This window comes from Mirounga angustirostris, unplaced genomic scaffold (assembly GCF_029215605.1).
Source record: "Mirounga angustirostris isolate CCGP_5_RB_7025 unplaced genomic scaffold, mMirAng1.0.hap1 SCAF_7, whole genome shotgun sequence".
Lineage (NCBI taxonomy): Eukaryota > Metazoa > Chordata > Mammalia > Carnivora > Phocidae > Mirounga > Mirounga angustirostris.
The window spans coordinates 37,079,087-37,095,435 of NW_026991715.1; the positions used below are offsets into that span (position 1 = coordinate 37,079,087).

At 42.1% G+C, this 16,349-nt stretch overlaps 1 long non-coding RNA gene across 1 annotated transcript in view; it reads left to right on the forward strand.

Annotated features, from left to right (window-relative positions):
- LOC123857603 (uncharacterized) overlaps window positions 1–16,349 on the forward strand; it is a 45,403-nt gene that overhangs the window by 26,589 nt on the left and 2,465 nt on the right. The window contains exon 3 of the long non-coding RNA XR_010413052.1: window positions 7,632–7,811. This is a non-coding gene — a long non-coding RNA (uncharacterized LOC123857603). The remainder of the gene's footprint in view (window positions 1–7,631; window positions 7,812–16,349) is intronic.

The window sequence follows — 16,349 nt, forward strand, 5'->3', positions numbered from 1 at the left end:
CACTCACAGCAGAACCAATAATCTTGGCTTCTTTGGCCCCAATCAGAAAGTTTTCATCTAGTGCATTCAGCTCTAATCGCAGCAGAATCTTTCAAATAGATTTGTTTCCAGAAAGCTTGTTTGACACAGGTCAAATGGCAGAAGTTACAAAGGATGTCATTATTTTACATAAAATATCTGTGGAAATTTCACCTAGAAACTGTTGCCTTTTTATCCTATTAGCTGGCATAAAGAAAGTGACAGCTAGGTCAAATTGTTACCATGGTGGCAAGAATCATTTTATGGTACATTCCTAATAGTTCTAAAACATATTGATGTGAAATAAAAGTTATCAGAATTAACTGGTGATGTTTCGCTTAACAAGTGGAAAAGATGAATAATTTCTTAAGAACATTAGAAGACCTAAAAGTGAGACCTGAAACCATAAAACTGCTAAAAGAAAACATGGGCCGTAATTTCTTGGCCATTGGACTTAGCAGCACAGTTATGGATGTGTCTCCTCAGGCAAGAGAAACAAAGGCAAATATAAACTACTGGGACTACACCAAAATAAAAAACTTTTGCACAGCAAAAGGAAACCATCAACAAAACAAAAAGACAACCTACTGAATGGGAGAAGATATTTGCAAATGATAGATCCAATAAGGGGCTAATATCCAAAATACAAAAACCATATACAACTCTACACGAAAAAAACAAATAATCCAATTAAAAAATGGGCAGAGGACCGAATAGACATTTTTCCAAAGCAGATATCCAGATGGCCAACAAACACATGAAAAGATGCTCAACATCACAAATCATCAGGGACATGCAAATCCAAATCACAGTGAGATACCACCTTGCACCAGTCAGAACGGCTAGTATCAAAAAGACAAGAAGTAACAAGTTTTGGAGAGGTATGGAGAAAAGGAAACCCTCGTGCACCGTCATTGCATTTGTTGAAAGAATATTGTCAAGGTCTTTATCTATATTTTGTGGTTCCACAGAACACAGTTTCTTTAGATTTTAGTCTTAGTTTCCACAATACTGCTGGTTTGTTTTAGTCTTATAGAAACTGTAGGTTTTTATTTAGGATCATATTGAGAACTTTGCTTTGGTTGGTAGGAGGCTCAAAACCAAATTTACAGACTATCTCTAGTGACTCCACAGAACTTTATGTATGCATATCGTTTTCTTTCTTTTCTCAAGGGTGAGTGGGAGTACATTAATTTTATCATTGCCTTTATTTTATTACCAGTATTTTCTCTTCACTCTTAGTTTTGCAAGTTTTTTCTTTTTTCCTTTTCTATTATATACATTCTTTAAAAAAATACCCAGATAGTAGATTCTTTTTTAAATTTTTAAAAATTTTTAAAGATTTTATTTATTTATTTGATACAGAGAGAGAGAGAGAGCACAAGCAGGGGGAGCAGCAGAGGGAGAGGGAGAAGTAGACTCGCTGCTGAGCATGGAGCCCGATATGGGGCTCAATCCCAGGACCCTGGGATCATAACCTGAGCAGAAGGCAGGTGCTTAACTGACTGAGCCACCCAGGCACCCCAGTAGATTCTTTTTTTAAAAGATTTTATTTATTCATTTTTAGAGAGGGGGGGAGGAGCAGAGGGGTAGGGAGAGGGACAAGCAGACTCCTCCCTAAGCACGGAGCCTCCTGTGGGGCTCAATCTCAGGATTCTGAGATCAAGACCAGAGTGGAAATCAAGAGTCCAATGCTTAACTGACTGAGCTATCCAGGTGTCCCATCTATTATATACATTCTTAAAAGTTGTCATGCAAGGAGATGGAGCATGGACATATAAATAAATGTGGTCTTAAGGCGATAAACTTAACACATCCAAAATCATCATCCTGGTGCTACTATTTATCCTATCTCACTCTCTTTTTAGAACTAGAAATTTAGAATGTTGTCCTCCTTGAAGTTACAAAAAGATTCTTTGAGTTTGCATACACCGAACTTAGGTTTTCTTCTAGTCTTAAATCTTGTTCTCTGTTTTTTAAACTTTGCCTCAGTAAATTAATATGACCTGTGACTGTAGGTTTTAGTCATCAGCTTGGGGAAGACGCTACTGCTACACTTCCAGTGAGCATCTTATCTTTTTTTGATAGTTGCGCGGGGGTGGGGGGGAGGTGATGGCTCTATTCTGATCCATCACCTTCTTTTATTCTGTCTGCCCAGTAACTGTGTTCTTGCATCTGTTCCTTCACTTTCGAACTCAACTCATCAATTTATTATTTGGCCATTTCATATTCTCTGTCTCTCTCTCTCAACCCCTTCTTTCTTTGTCTCTTTCCCTGTATCTCTTTCTCCTGTCCATCCATCCATTCTGCCTTCCTGCTATATGCTTCCCCAGAAGTTTCCAAATTAACAACAAAGGCTCCTATATAATCAGGCCATTAAAACCAAAATAAAATTCTAGAAACCACAGAAAACAAAAAAGAAACAAGTATGGCAAAAAACTAGCCGTGATTGCAGTCTTAAACTCAGTGTGGACTCTGCTAATCCACATCAAGGGGAGAACCAGAATCGATTCTGTAAGTCCTAGTGGCAGGCAACTTGTATTAACATACTGGCTGTCAGCACAGCTGGACCTGGGCTGGGTGGAGGAGAGAAGAGGGTTGTGGGGGACATTGGAGATTTATTTGAATAGACAGTGGAATGAAGATAACCAGACCCCATTTTGGAATCATCCAGAGAGAGTCCTCTCTCTTTCATTCCTCACATCCAATCCATTAACAACTTCTATTATTCCTAGTCTCAAGATGCATGTTCATGTCTTCATATACCAGGGGGCATCTGCCATATCCTTCTTCCTCCACTGCTATCTGGCCATGCTGGTCACCATCATCTCTGGCCTGGGTTGGCATAGCCTCTTTCAGTGTTCACTCTGCCCCCGCCCTTGCCCTTGAATGCATTCTTCTCCACCCAGCCGCCAATGTGATCATGTGAAAATATGGATCACATCCCTCTGCTCAAGCACTGCCAGTGGTTTTTCTTTTCATCTCGCTCAGAGTTAGAGCCAAAGTGTTTCCCATGGCTAGTTGACTCTACGAGACCTGGACCCCCCCACCTCTCGGAGCTCTCCCTCCGCTTCATGGCGCTTCAGCCAAGCATCCTGAATGGCTGTCCTCAGGATGTTCCCTTTGCCTGCAAAGATCCCTCAGTTATACTCATGTCTCACTCCTCATCTCTTTCAGGTCCTTGCTCATCAGAGAGACATCTTACCTGAATTCTTTATCATCCCATCTAAAATTAAAGCTCCTCTGCTACTCCGCCCTCTCTATCCCTTCGTTTTATTGTTCTCCATAGCACTTATTTCTACCTAACATACCATGTATGATTGTATCCATTTATTTATTGTCTATCCTCCACCACCCAGTAGAGTACAAACTTCGTCAGGGCAGATGTTGTTGTTGCTATTGTTTTAATCTGTATTGTTTATGCTGTATGCCCAACACCCAAAACAGCGCCAGGTGGGGAAGTAGTGCAATAAATATTTGTTGAATGAATGAATGGAAGTAAATACTCTGGCCTCACTGGCACAAATCTACACAGCTAAGCTTATACACAGAATGCCATCCAGAAAAAATTAACAGAATGAAGGAGCAAGTTCCCCATTGCCAGAGTAAAATAGGAAATTAAAGCAATGACCAGTTAATTAGGGCACAGGGATTACGTAGTGTTATAGGATCATATAGAATCATGGACTGACAGGAAATGTGAGCTCTCTCATCCCTGCCTCCTGACTAAAGGAAAGAGAGGGCACATTTACACAACGTTGAAGGTGATATTCTCTGTACGTAAGTGCATTTGGAGAAATACTTTGGTTTTCCAGTCATTCACAATTTTTTCTTTTGATGTTCAACAACTTACTCTCCACTTGTCTTCTTGGGAAACTCACAAATCTACCTTAAATCCCACTCACTGAATGAAAAGTCAAGTGTAATGACATCAACCTCCTGCTTTTCTTTATCTTTGACTATCTGACCTCAAACAGCAATAGAAAAAAGTACAATGTTCCTCAAGTATCAATAAAAAAATCAAAATTCTACCAAACGGTATTGAAGACTGTAGCCTTTTCCTAAGTTTACTTCAGTAATTTCCTCTGAAATACATGTTTCTATTATAGATTATGAACAACTTTTTAATTTTTTTTTTAATAGGAAGGAACTGCTAGCTCAACTGTCTTTTTAAAGTTTACACATTAAAGGTCAAATTCTGTTATGGCAATGTGCTGCAGTTAAAAAAAAAAAAATCCCAGGGGGTAAGATTTTCTGGTCTAGCAGAAGGTCCATTTTTGGCTATCGTCTTATTTTTGTTAGATATTGCTTTAAGTCAGTTTAAGTCAGTAGCAAGCTTCCAGTGAACTAAAAGAGCGTGAGAGAAGGCAGGTTAGACTGGGAATTGGAAGACCTGGCTGGAATCTGGTTCTCATTCTGGTATGAATCTGCTGTGGGAGTGTGAGGCAAGTTACTCGGCCTTTCTGGGCTTGAGTATTTCTTCCAATAAAACAAGAGCTTTAGATATAAGGAAACTGTGTATTCTCTTTCATCTCTAGGATTTATGATTCTTCGTATAGTGAGAACGGATTTGGCCTTACTTTTTTTTCATTTTGTCCTTCTCTCCCTCCCTCTCTTCCTCCCATCCATCCATCCATCCATCCATCTTTATTTACAGTTTGATTCTCTACTTTCTTTCCTTCTGCTCTTTCTCCTTTTCTTAACCTTTTCTTTTCAAAAACTTTCTTTCCTACTTCTTTCTTCATCTTTTTCCTTCCTTTTCTTGTATTTTCTTGTATCCATTTCCTTCCTTTTCTTGTATTCTTTCCTTTTCTCTTTGTTTGTGCCCTGTCTCCTTTCCAGCTTTCTTTCGCCTTCTTTCTTTCATTCTTTCTCTCGGCAGCAAATCACTTGACATTTCAACAAATCCATAAAGTAGCAGTAGTTTTATGGGCTGGTGTTAACACCTATTATGACCAGCCAGGCATTACAAACTGATGGGAGTGCTGATAGAGTGGCTGTAAGGCTTTGCGTGGAAAGTAGCCAAATCAGCACATGGCTATTATTTAATGATGCCCAGAGACTAACAGGAAGCTTTCGGCAAATTGCCTCACAAATTATACAGTGGCTCCCTGCCTTCTCGCTACTGGCATGAAATTGATTTGTGAAACTGGGTTTGACATCCAAATTCTTTCCTTGTCACTGGAAGCCTCAAAGCTACCTTTTTAAACCTCAGTATTAAAAGTAAATTTAAAAAGAAAATGCCATAAACAAAGGGAGTGTAAACAACACACTTGGGAAATATTTACAATATAATGACAACCAAAAGGCCTAATTCCCATAACATATAAAGCATTCTTGCAAATTATTCGTATATACATGTGGAGATTTCCGTAGGAAATGGCAAATTTTATGAGTAGCTAATTTGCAGAGAAGAAGATAAAAATGGCCAACAAACAGAGGATACTCAACCTCAACAATTAAAGAAATTCAGTTTTAAAAGATAGTTTTTTTGAGGGGTGCCCGGCTGGCTCAGTTGGAAGAGCAGGCGACTCTTGACCTCAGGGTTGTGAGTTTGAGCCCCTCCTTGGGTATAAAGATTACTAAAAATAAATAAATAAATAAATAAATAAATAAACTTAAAAAAAATAAATGAAAGGTAATTTTTTGAAAGGAAATTTATTTTAACAAGATATCATGCTTTACACTGGCCTGAAGGCGAATATTCACGTACCTTTTCTCTTAACTTTTAATCTCACCACGCACGCCTTTAGAAGTGACTTTAACAATACCTTCTCCCAATAAATAACTTTGCCAAATAACATCCCTTTACTATTCTCTTAAAAGTCTAGCTTGTAAAGACACTGGGGGGTATTTTTCCTTTTTTCTTTTTCTTTTTTTTTTTTTCAGATTCTATTTATTTATTTGAGAGAGTGCACGGAGGGAGAATGAGAGGGAGAAGCAGACTCCCCGCTGAGCAGAGAGCCCCACTCTGGGCTCAATCCAGGACCCTGAGATCATGACCTGAGCCAAAGGCAGACACTTAACTGACTGAGCCACCCAGGTGCCCCTGGGGGGTGGGTAGTTGGGTATTCTTCCGAGTGATGCTTTATGTAAGCCCATTCTTCACACTGGATCGCCAGTTATTTTTCTCTACTTCCCACCCCTTACCGAAATACTCAGAATTTTAGTTATCGCTGCCATTTTTCAAATACATGTTGGAAAGAAACTGGGGCACCTTTGAGAGCCCCTTCACTTTTATCTCTTCTTTAGTACAGTGGAAACCTAAGATCACAGGACTCAGAGTCAAACCAAACCCAGGTTCAATCTTGGCTCTGATATTTAGGACTGCATGTCCTTGAGTAAGTAACTTACTCTCTTGAGCCTCAATTTTCTCATCTGTAAAATAGGACTCCCACTAGCACCTCTTTCATAAGGTTTTGGTAAGGCTTGAGTAATAGGATGCATCTAAAGTGCTTAGTGGAGTCCCCAACACAGGACCAAATAAATACACTGCCGGGATACGGTGGGGATGGTGGGGATGCTGAGGAGGAGGAGGAAAGCTGAAGAGAGTGAGACACCTGATCGTACCCATGCGGGGAAACTCCACATGGTATCTACACAGTTAGAAAGAAGAGGCTGAATTTCACCTAGAGGTGAAGGAAAGAACTTTGCAACTTGTTCATGGTTGGAGTCTAAGTCCCTTGCAATCTCACTGAGTCAGTGGAATACAGAAGGATATCTCATTCTGATGAACAGCCGAGCTGTAAAACCTCTCGCACATCTACATGCAGTTGAATGAGGGAAGCAGATCAGAAAAGAGTGATAATATTTGCAACAGTGGGGAAGGCAAACACACATCCAGGTCTCTGTATAATTTTGACACAATATGGGTCAACATCTAATAATATTCCAAAGATGCTGAGAGGTAACCTTGACAACTCAGCAGATGCAGGCACTGAAAGAATAAGAGATTCACAGAGAGACGCAGGAGAAAATCTGGGCCATTTTCTTGGTGCACTGATGGCTCATAGCTTTCGCTTTGGGAAAAAAAAATCTGCTGTAATTCATATGGCAAAGTCTTCTTTGACTTAATCAGCAAATCTTGACGTAACATGTGTAACATGCAAAGGCACTGCGTTAGGTGTTGGGACCGTTGGGACCGTGTTGGGAAAAAAAAATCTGCTGTAATTCATATGGCAAAGTCTTCTTTGACTTAATCAGCAAATCTTGACGTAACATGTGTAACATGCAAAGGCACTGCGTTAGGTGTTGGGACCGTCCCTGCCCACAGGAAACACCTCTGGAAGGACATTCCCCTTTATAGCCAAATAGGACGCAACTTACCCCATACAATAGCCCTGCGAGCTTTGCCTTATCGGTGCCATTTTCTTGGCTGAGGAAACGGAGGCTCAGAGACAATATAACTAGAGAGGGTCATGGCTAATATTTAAACCTCACTTGGCCTGGGTTCATTACTCATGCTGACAGCAACAAAAATGGAGAGATTGATTTTGATGAGGATGACACGAACGAGAGCAAGAAGAACAGACTAGGTTTTGCAGCGGTAGCAAACCATCTCCAAATTTCAGGGCCTCATCACAGCAACAGTGTATTTCTTGATCTCGCTACAGGTGCGGGCAGGTCGGCAGGGGACCCTGCTTCGCGTGGATACCAAGCTCTACCACCTGCAACAAGCAACCTTGTCAGCTGCAGAGGGAGAGAATCGCCGGGTGCTGGCTCTTCAGGGTCACTTCCAGGGGCAACTCATGGGCCAGACCCTGTTGCACGGCCTTCCCCAGGGCTGGGAGTAGGTGAGTGGAGGGAAGTGCCTAGAGAGAAAGCCGGGAAGGCCCTGGCTCTCAGTGTCATGCAAGCACGGGGTTGGCACTTGTGTGGCCCTGGGGGCCAGTGGCTCCTCAGATTTTTCACCTTAGATACCTGCTGGTCTCATTCACCCTAGTTCTGGCCCTGGCCCTTCCTAACTGAAGGGGGGCTAGGGAATGTAGTGCTTCTCATGATTAGGACGGAGAGGTGGGGAGGACACTGGAGAGTACTAGGAATGTGTAGTTACCTGGGCTTGAAACTGCAACCTCACCTGTGACCCTGCCTCTGTTCCTTTTCCCACACCTTCTGGTCCAGGCAGTCACCAACCCTTAGACTCTAACCAGATGGAGCAAAGTGCTAATACGTCAGCTGCTTGCATGTGTCATGCATTGTACTATGCGTGCTTATTCTCATCAGTTCATTTATTCATTACTCACAGTAGTTCTATGAAGAAGTTCCTACTACTAATCCATTTTTTTTTTAATTTTTAAATTTTATTTATTTGGGAGAGAAAGAGAGAGCATGGGAGGGAGAGGGAGAGAGAATCTAAAGCAGACTCCACGCTGGGAACAGAGCCCCAGTGTCGGGCTCGATCCCACAACCACGAGATCATGACCTGAGTGGAAACCAAGAGTCGGACGCCTAACCGACTGAGCCACCCAGGCGCCCCACTAATCCAGCTTTTACCTGAGCAAACTGAGGCTTAGAGAAATTGAGAAACATGTCCCAGGTCATTGTTTATAAGAGGTAGAGTTGAGATTTGGACTCCTATCTAGCTACACAGCCTTAACTATATGCCACTGATCCTCATGGGAGCTCACACTCATTTTGCGTTCCCAATTTATTAAATGAGAGTGTGGCTAGATCAGCCCACCCCATGAGATAGCTGGAACAAAAATACTGCCTTGCAACCACTGGGAAGTATATACAGGCATCAACTTCAATGGTTTCAAGTTTATGTCATTGATAAAAAGTGACGGTATTTTGTCGTTTTGTTTTGGGTTGCCACAGGAAAAGTCAGCGCCATCCGTCAGCTGGTAGCAAATGTAAGATCTGGCATAAGACATCGACGTCTTTACTAATCTAATCAGATGCATGATTAGGGCAATTACCTTCCTCTCAGTTTTGCCACCTCTCAAATAAAGGGGCTGAATCAGATCCCCTAAAGCCACCTCCGGTACTGAGCTTCCAAAATTCTGTGCAGACGGTAGAGATCGATAAGGAAGGAAGGAAAGGAAGGGAGAAATATTTAAAGGAAACAGAAAAATATTCTCTGGCAAAGTGGAAAACACTGCTATCTGAGACAAAATAAAGAGACAGTGCCTCACCGCTGATCCCGATGCCAGTTCATCATCATATTTCCACACAGAATCATCCCTGAAGCAGAGGAAAATGGAAGGTTAATTGGAGAGATAGCAGCTGCTTCACGCGTTCATTTGCAGTGACTGAGTTTTCTTTTGTCAAATGTTAAAGTATTTACTTTGAGTTTGTGGTGCGGAACCTATAGAATGAGTGCGGCTGGAGCTGCAAGTCTGACTCCTCCTGAGGGCACAGGGGACAATGACCCGTGGCTGGGATGCTGAGGGACTGTGGACACGGAGACAATAGGTGTTCTTTACAAAGGAACCCGGGGAGAACTAATTCGCTTAATTAAGGAGGAGGAGCCTTCTGAAGCAGTCATTAAGGATGAAGTCATATGCACCAGTGCACACAAAAAACTTTGCCTTTACATTTCTTTTGTGGAAACATCTGGCAAAAACATGTTGAGAAGAGAAAACTTTTCTGTGTTGTGCAGCAGGATCTTGATGAAAGATGAAAACTTGAGCTAATTACAGGATGTCTGCAAAAAGAAAGGGCTAGCTTTATAGTTTAGACCCATTTTTCTCCCTACAGTGTAGAGCGTCTAATGCAAAAGCAGGTATGCTGTGGAAAATACATATGGGGTAGGACACGATGGATCGTATCTAATATATAACACTGTCCCAGAAGGGTTATTAAAATAGCATTCAATTTTACTTGCTTTTATAAGTGCGCCAAGAGAAAAACAGACAACTCTGAAACCCGTAGGATAAACACACCACAGCAGCGTACCTTTGCTTAGGTGTAAAATGTTGCAGACCTTTTCTCAAAAATGTCCCAGCTGTTGTCCTATATACTAGTAAATAATGCACATTTTGGACTTTTGTCTTGCATGTATTTTAAGACTACGACAGTCCCAAACTCTTTTCTCCTTTCTCAGTGTCCTTCAGCTCCTTTGGCCTTTCCCTGTAATCCTACTTTATTTTGTTCCTTTTCCAGAGCTTTGTAGACTATTCCATCTATAAAAGAAAAGTTGGATGCAGCCTGGTTCTAATCTGTCTTGGAGCATCCCGTGTGACCCTGTCAAGACTCTAATCATAGGCATCCAGGAAGTTAAGACCATCTCCAGCCCTGTAACAAATCCTATAGACGATTAACCATTCTAAAAGGATTAAGTGAAGCTTAATCCCATTGGCTTCTTCTGGTAGGAATAAGATGCTTGAAATCACTCAGAGGGGGATTTTCTGAAAGCCTTCTCAAGTTGATTGAATGCAAACGTTTTTTTTTGCCCCCCATCTGTAGAATTTGGATGAATATTTAAAAAAAAAGTCTTTATAAAGAGCTAGACTACTCATTAACTGCCTCCTAGTTGTGTGACATCACCTGTCCCGCCAGGTACCTGGCTGAGACTTGGGGGTTCAGGGAAGGGAATCTGGCTCCTGTAACCCAGGTTCCTGAGGATGATGCTGTACCCTGCCCATATCTCTTGCAACTATGCACCATCCTCTGTCCATTATGAACACCCCACTGTCAAAAAGCCGTTCTCCTCAAAGCCCGAAATCTCAAACCCATACGGAGAATGTGCCATCTTTATCATTCAGGAGTGACATCCTCCTCGGTACCTTACCATACCCCCACCACTCCCTAGGGTCTCAACGTGAGACCATGGCATCTTTTGCATCTCCCATTTACAATTATTCTTGCAATGTTGGTTTTCTTAAAGTTGAGAACGATTTCTCTGTAACTGAGCATCTATCATAAGTGAAAAAATGAAAGAGATTCTCCAAAAGGATTGTGTGGCTTTTCTCACATCTGCCAATTTCCTGTGAGTTTTTTTATTTGCAGTCTTTGCAATAGGACTGTAATCTCTATGAGGGTCTGTGTCTGTTTGTGCTCATCCCTTTCCCTTCTCCTAGACCTTAGACCTGTTTCTGGAACCTTGTAGATGCTCAAGAACTTGTCAAGCATGGTTATGAATGTACTTACTTCAGCCATGGACTGTGCTAGGTGCTTTGAATATAGGTATGAATAAGATACAGTTCTTGTCACCTCAGCCTGAGAAAGGACTCATCTCTCCAATATGCCTTTCAGTGCCATTGGCTTTAAGCTAAGCAATTTAGATGGAAGTTGCCATGAAAGCTCTGGTTCAGGGATCCTAAAGGAAATTCTGCTCCCAAATGTTTCTCCAATGCATTAGCCAGACAGCACATGTTTTTTTTTCTGCATTCACTATGAATGGTAACAGCAATGGCAAGCATAACTGATGGGTGCTTAGTCTAGGTTGGGCACTTGTACAAAGTACCCGGCATATATTCTATAATTCTGACAATCCCCCTTATACAGTGGATGTTAGGATCATTTTATTGAAGACAGAAGACAAACTCAGAGAGGTTATGTGTCCTAGTTGGTAAGCCACCTACATGGCTGTTAAGGGCACATGATTGCCTTCAGCCCCCGGCTTGTTGGATTTCACGCTCCGTTGCCACGCTCTGTTCTGCTTCCCACTCCTTCATTAAGGATAGAGTCATTTTATCCGGAAAAGGCAATATATTGAGAGGCATTGCTTTGTCTGACTATCTCTTAGGCAAAACAAAATCAGGTAGCTTCCGATTTGATTCTTCCAAACTTCTCTGATCTGCAGGCCAAGTATCATATTTGTACTGTACAAATACAGAACTTGGGGCTCTCTGGAGGGCACACAGGCAAGAAGCAGCAGACTGCTGGTCTGACTAGATCACCATATAGTGTTATCTCCACTGGAGGGGGAGGGAGGCCTCCAGGGATTGCAGAAAAACATTTTCTGTCCTGTGTTTTCACCAAGGGATGGGATATCATGAAGCATTTTTGTACCTGACACAAAGTGGACTATGGAGACCAAATTGGTGATTGGAAAAATATATGACCAAAAAGCCCAATGATGGGCTTGCCCCATCTCTGTCTGCCTTTCTTGAAGGATAAGGAAACAGTCTCTGCCTGCTAGTCTCTACCATGCTGTAAAACAGTGATTCCCTAAGGGGGTGATTTTGCCTCTCGTGGTATTTGGAACTGTCTGGAGATGATTTTTTTTAAAAGGATTTTATTTATCTATTTATGAGAGAGAGAGAATGAGAGAGAGTGGGGGAAGGAGCAGAGGTAGAGGGACAAGCAGACACTGTGCAGAGCATGGAAGCCCGAGGTGGGGCTCGATCTCAGGACCCTGAGACCATGACCTGAGCCGAAACCAGGAGTCGGACTCTGAACCGACTGCTCCACCCGGGCACCCCTGGAGACAGTTTTGTTTGTTGGGTGGGTGGGCTGGGTGGGTGCTCCTGGCGCCTAGTGGGCAGGGACCAGGGATCTGCCTCACATCCTACAACGCACAGGACAGCCCCCAACAACGAAGGACTTATCTGGTCCAAAAAATCCATTGGAACATTGCTTTGAAACATGCATGTCCCATATAAATGAAATCCCTATCCTTCCAAAAAGTATAGACAGATAAGACGGTTCCACAGCAAGGATATCCACAGTAGCCATATAAAATATGATGTGTAGGACCATTGAGGAGAAGGGAGATATTTTACTTATTTATTTGAACATGATTTTCTTAAAAAATATTTCTCCTACTCCCAAAAGACACGTGTAGTACCCTAAATAAAAAAAATCCAGTATTTTGAACCCAAGTTATTATACAAAAACTAATAAAATATCAATCGGGATCCTTTTGCTTCCTGAATAGCAAGAAGAAAAGAACATGATGAAGCTAAGCCCTAATACAGTCAGTGAAGTAAACATCAAACAGATGGACACGGAAAATTAAAGCAGTTTTCCGTAAACAAAAAGAAATAGGAATTTGTGAGTGAATATAAACCTTTGATTCACTGACTCCATTCCGAGGCTTTGAGAAGCGTTCCGTTTAGAAATGGTCCCGCTTCCCTGGCACACAGTCTGCGCTGGGGACGTATGTGGGTAACCAAGAACTCACCGTGAAGCCTCCTGCAACGGGAACTGGGGCCCTAGCCAAGTGCCTTTGCTGGCGGCCTGGGGGACCGGGGCCGAGGGCTCTCCACTCAGAGGCTGGGCCCTATCTCTCCAGGCCCTGCGACACCAACCTGCCTTCAGAAGCCGGACTCTCCACTTGAGGCTTCTCCAGGCTGTGTCCTCCACCGAGTAAAGGCTTCTTCTTAAATCTCTCGAGGAACGTTTACTTATTTTTTGAAGCAAACCAGGCTCTGTGTGAAAACGGAGAGTATGTACAGTGATAGAAGGAGGGCCTTCATGGAGCTTACAGTCCAGCAGGGGAGAAAGGGAGGCAACTGATCATCTCATAAAGGACTGTTCAATTGCAACTGTGGTAAATACTGTATGTTAATTGTACTTGAATTAAAAAAAAAACAAACCCTAAAAATAATTACAACTGTGGTCAACGTGACAGAGAAAATCACATAGGATTTGATGGGGGACTCTTTCCAAGTCTCTGCATCTGGGGGTAAGGGTGGGACAGGGGGAGTGTGAGGACAGGAATGGTTAGGTGGGTTTCGGGAATGAGGAGGTGATGTTTGAACGGAGACCCACAGGATTAATGAGTGACCCCGGGAAAACGGGTTCCGGGCACATCGGCTGCCTCACAGCCTCCATTTGCTTATACTTTTGGCTCAAAGGTAAATTTCGCTTGCACATGGGTCTGTGACTTTTCAGCTCCTGCTACTTCTGCCTATGGCCGATTCGCTGATAGCTCTGCCTTCATATTCATAAGGGAGGGGAGGGGATTAGGTCAGTTCATCTTTTTACCCCTGGCTTGTATGACTTTCGAGTTATTCCTGTTTCTGCAACTAGAGTCACATTTCTCCTTGGGCAGAAGCCAGGGTCCTCAGACAACCTTGCTTTGCATGCTCTGGAAGTCTTCTGGCTGTGGCCACATGGCAGTCCTTTTTCATATGGACAAAGATGGGATTTTGGACCACATGGCAATGTCACACTTGGCCTGTTCCATGGTCTTGTATAATTTACTCGAGTTACAGTGAGAGGCAGGAAGGAAAGTATAAGCTATTCTTCGACATCTTTATATTTTTCTTGACATAAAACATTTTGGGTCTGGGGCACCTGACTGTCTCAGGCAGTAAAGCCTGTGACTTTGATCTCAGGGTTGTGGGTTCGAGCCCCATGTGGGGTGTAGAGAGTATTTATAAAATCTTAAGAAAATTTTTGGGTACAAAAGAGAGAGACATGCTCTCTTGTCCCCCACCTTTATCCCTCCTGCCCGCCATTTCTACTGAACTGAGCATGGCTGGAAATGGACTTCTCTGTCTGTGCTTCCCGAAATAGGATATGGTCTTGTTTGGACTTCTCAAACAATTTAAGAAAGAAACCTTTTAAGCAGAAGGCTGAGAAGTAATATGGATAATATCTTGTTGTTACTTAATATTATCTAGAGTAGCAAATGAAAGGGTCTTCATTGAAAAACGCTTTTGGATGATTCTTGTCTTTTAGCGTTCAGAATTTTTTCCCATGTCTTTTCTTTTCTTTTATTTTTTTTAAAGATTTAATTTATTATTTATTTGAGAGAGAGACAGACAGAGATAGTGAGAGAGAGCACGAGCAGGGAGGAGAGGGAGAAGCAGACTCCCCGCTGAGCAGGGAGCTCAATGTGGGGCTCGATCCCAGGACCCTGGGATCATGACCTGAGCAGAAGGCAGCCGCTTAACCAACTGAGCCACCCAGGTGCCCCAAGAAGGGAATCCTTTAGTTTAGGCCATGAATTACCCTAGAGCAGGGAGGGATACCACCTGACACTTTTTTCGTATTTACCACAGTATACAGCAGAGGTGAACAGAGAGTGGTACCTAGTAAGATAGCTCTATAAAAGTTTGTTTAATCAGTGAAGGAGGGAAAGCATGAAGTCTTAGCCCTACCTCACTCTTTGGGATCTCATCACCATCCTGCCTGGGACTTTTTTTTTTTCCCATTCTTCTGTTGTAACACTGATCATATTACATCATCAAATTATTAGTGCTTTCATCATCATTGCCAACACTCATTTTCAGTTGCCTACTAAAGGTTGTTATCAAGGGTGGCCTTGGCTAGCTTTTAGAAGCTTGATTGTCTTGGTCATTCATCTGTCTATCCACCCATTTGTCTGTCTACCCAACCATCTATCCGTCCATCCAACCATTCATGCATCCGTTATCCATCCATTCATCCAAATGTCTAACTGTCGATCCAAACATCCAGCCCTCTAAATAAGAGTCATAACCCCCAAGTTATTGATAGTCCAATAGCACCTTTTTGACCACAGACAACCACTTCTTACTGGTCTGAGTTCTTAAGCTACATCAAGTTGGAGAAGAAGGTAGAGTGGGGAATAAGTGAGAGAATGTGTATGTTGTTTGGGTGAGCATGAATATGAGTAGACATAGTATACTGTGGTATAGTATAGAATCATTTGGCAGCTACTTTTGAAATAAGAGATCAATAAATAAATTAAAACTATTTTGGAGATTTTTATGGCTTTCCCTGGGAAAAGACCAAAGTCTTAAACAAAGACCTTTTATGAGAAGCCACAAATAATAAAAGCAACTCATTTAAAGAGAGAGGGGTGTCTAACTCAAGGCAAACATTGAGAAACAGGGAAACACTGAGAAATAAGGAAGAATCTTAATGAAGAGGAAGTGGAGTGGGGGTGCAAGTAAATCCATCATGCTTTAAAAAATTAGGGGAGCTATCTTAAATCTCTGCAAGCATAGTCTTAGACATCAAGGCAGCAAGTGGGAGTCCAGAAGGACAAGGGACCATGACTTTGGCCTAAAAAATTTCTTACAGTTCCCCTTTGACTCTCCCCACTCCTACCCCACTACTCAATACTAAACCTGTTTTTGCTTCTCTGTGAAGCCCTCTTTGATATCCCAAGGGAGAATAAGGCATGACCTCATTTCTGCACCCATAACTCCTACACTATTCATTCTTTTACTAAGGATTAATTGTTTTATTACATGTTACTTGCTTGTCTAACCACAGCTAACCTGGCTGTGGACTTATGGGCAAGAATTTTGTCTAAGTCATCTGTTAATTTCTAGAGCCTAGTGCAGATGTCCTATTGATACTTAATAAATATCTAAGATGTGGAGGAAGAATAAAGGAAGAGTTAGGTGACTCTTCTATAGTTACTAGATAGAAAGACACACTCAGTGAGACTTTAGACATTCGATTCATTCATCCACTCATTCAACCAGTCAACAAATACCAGTATT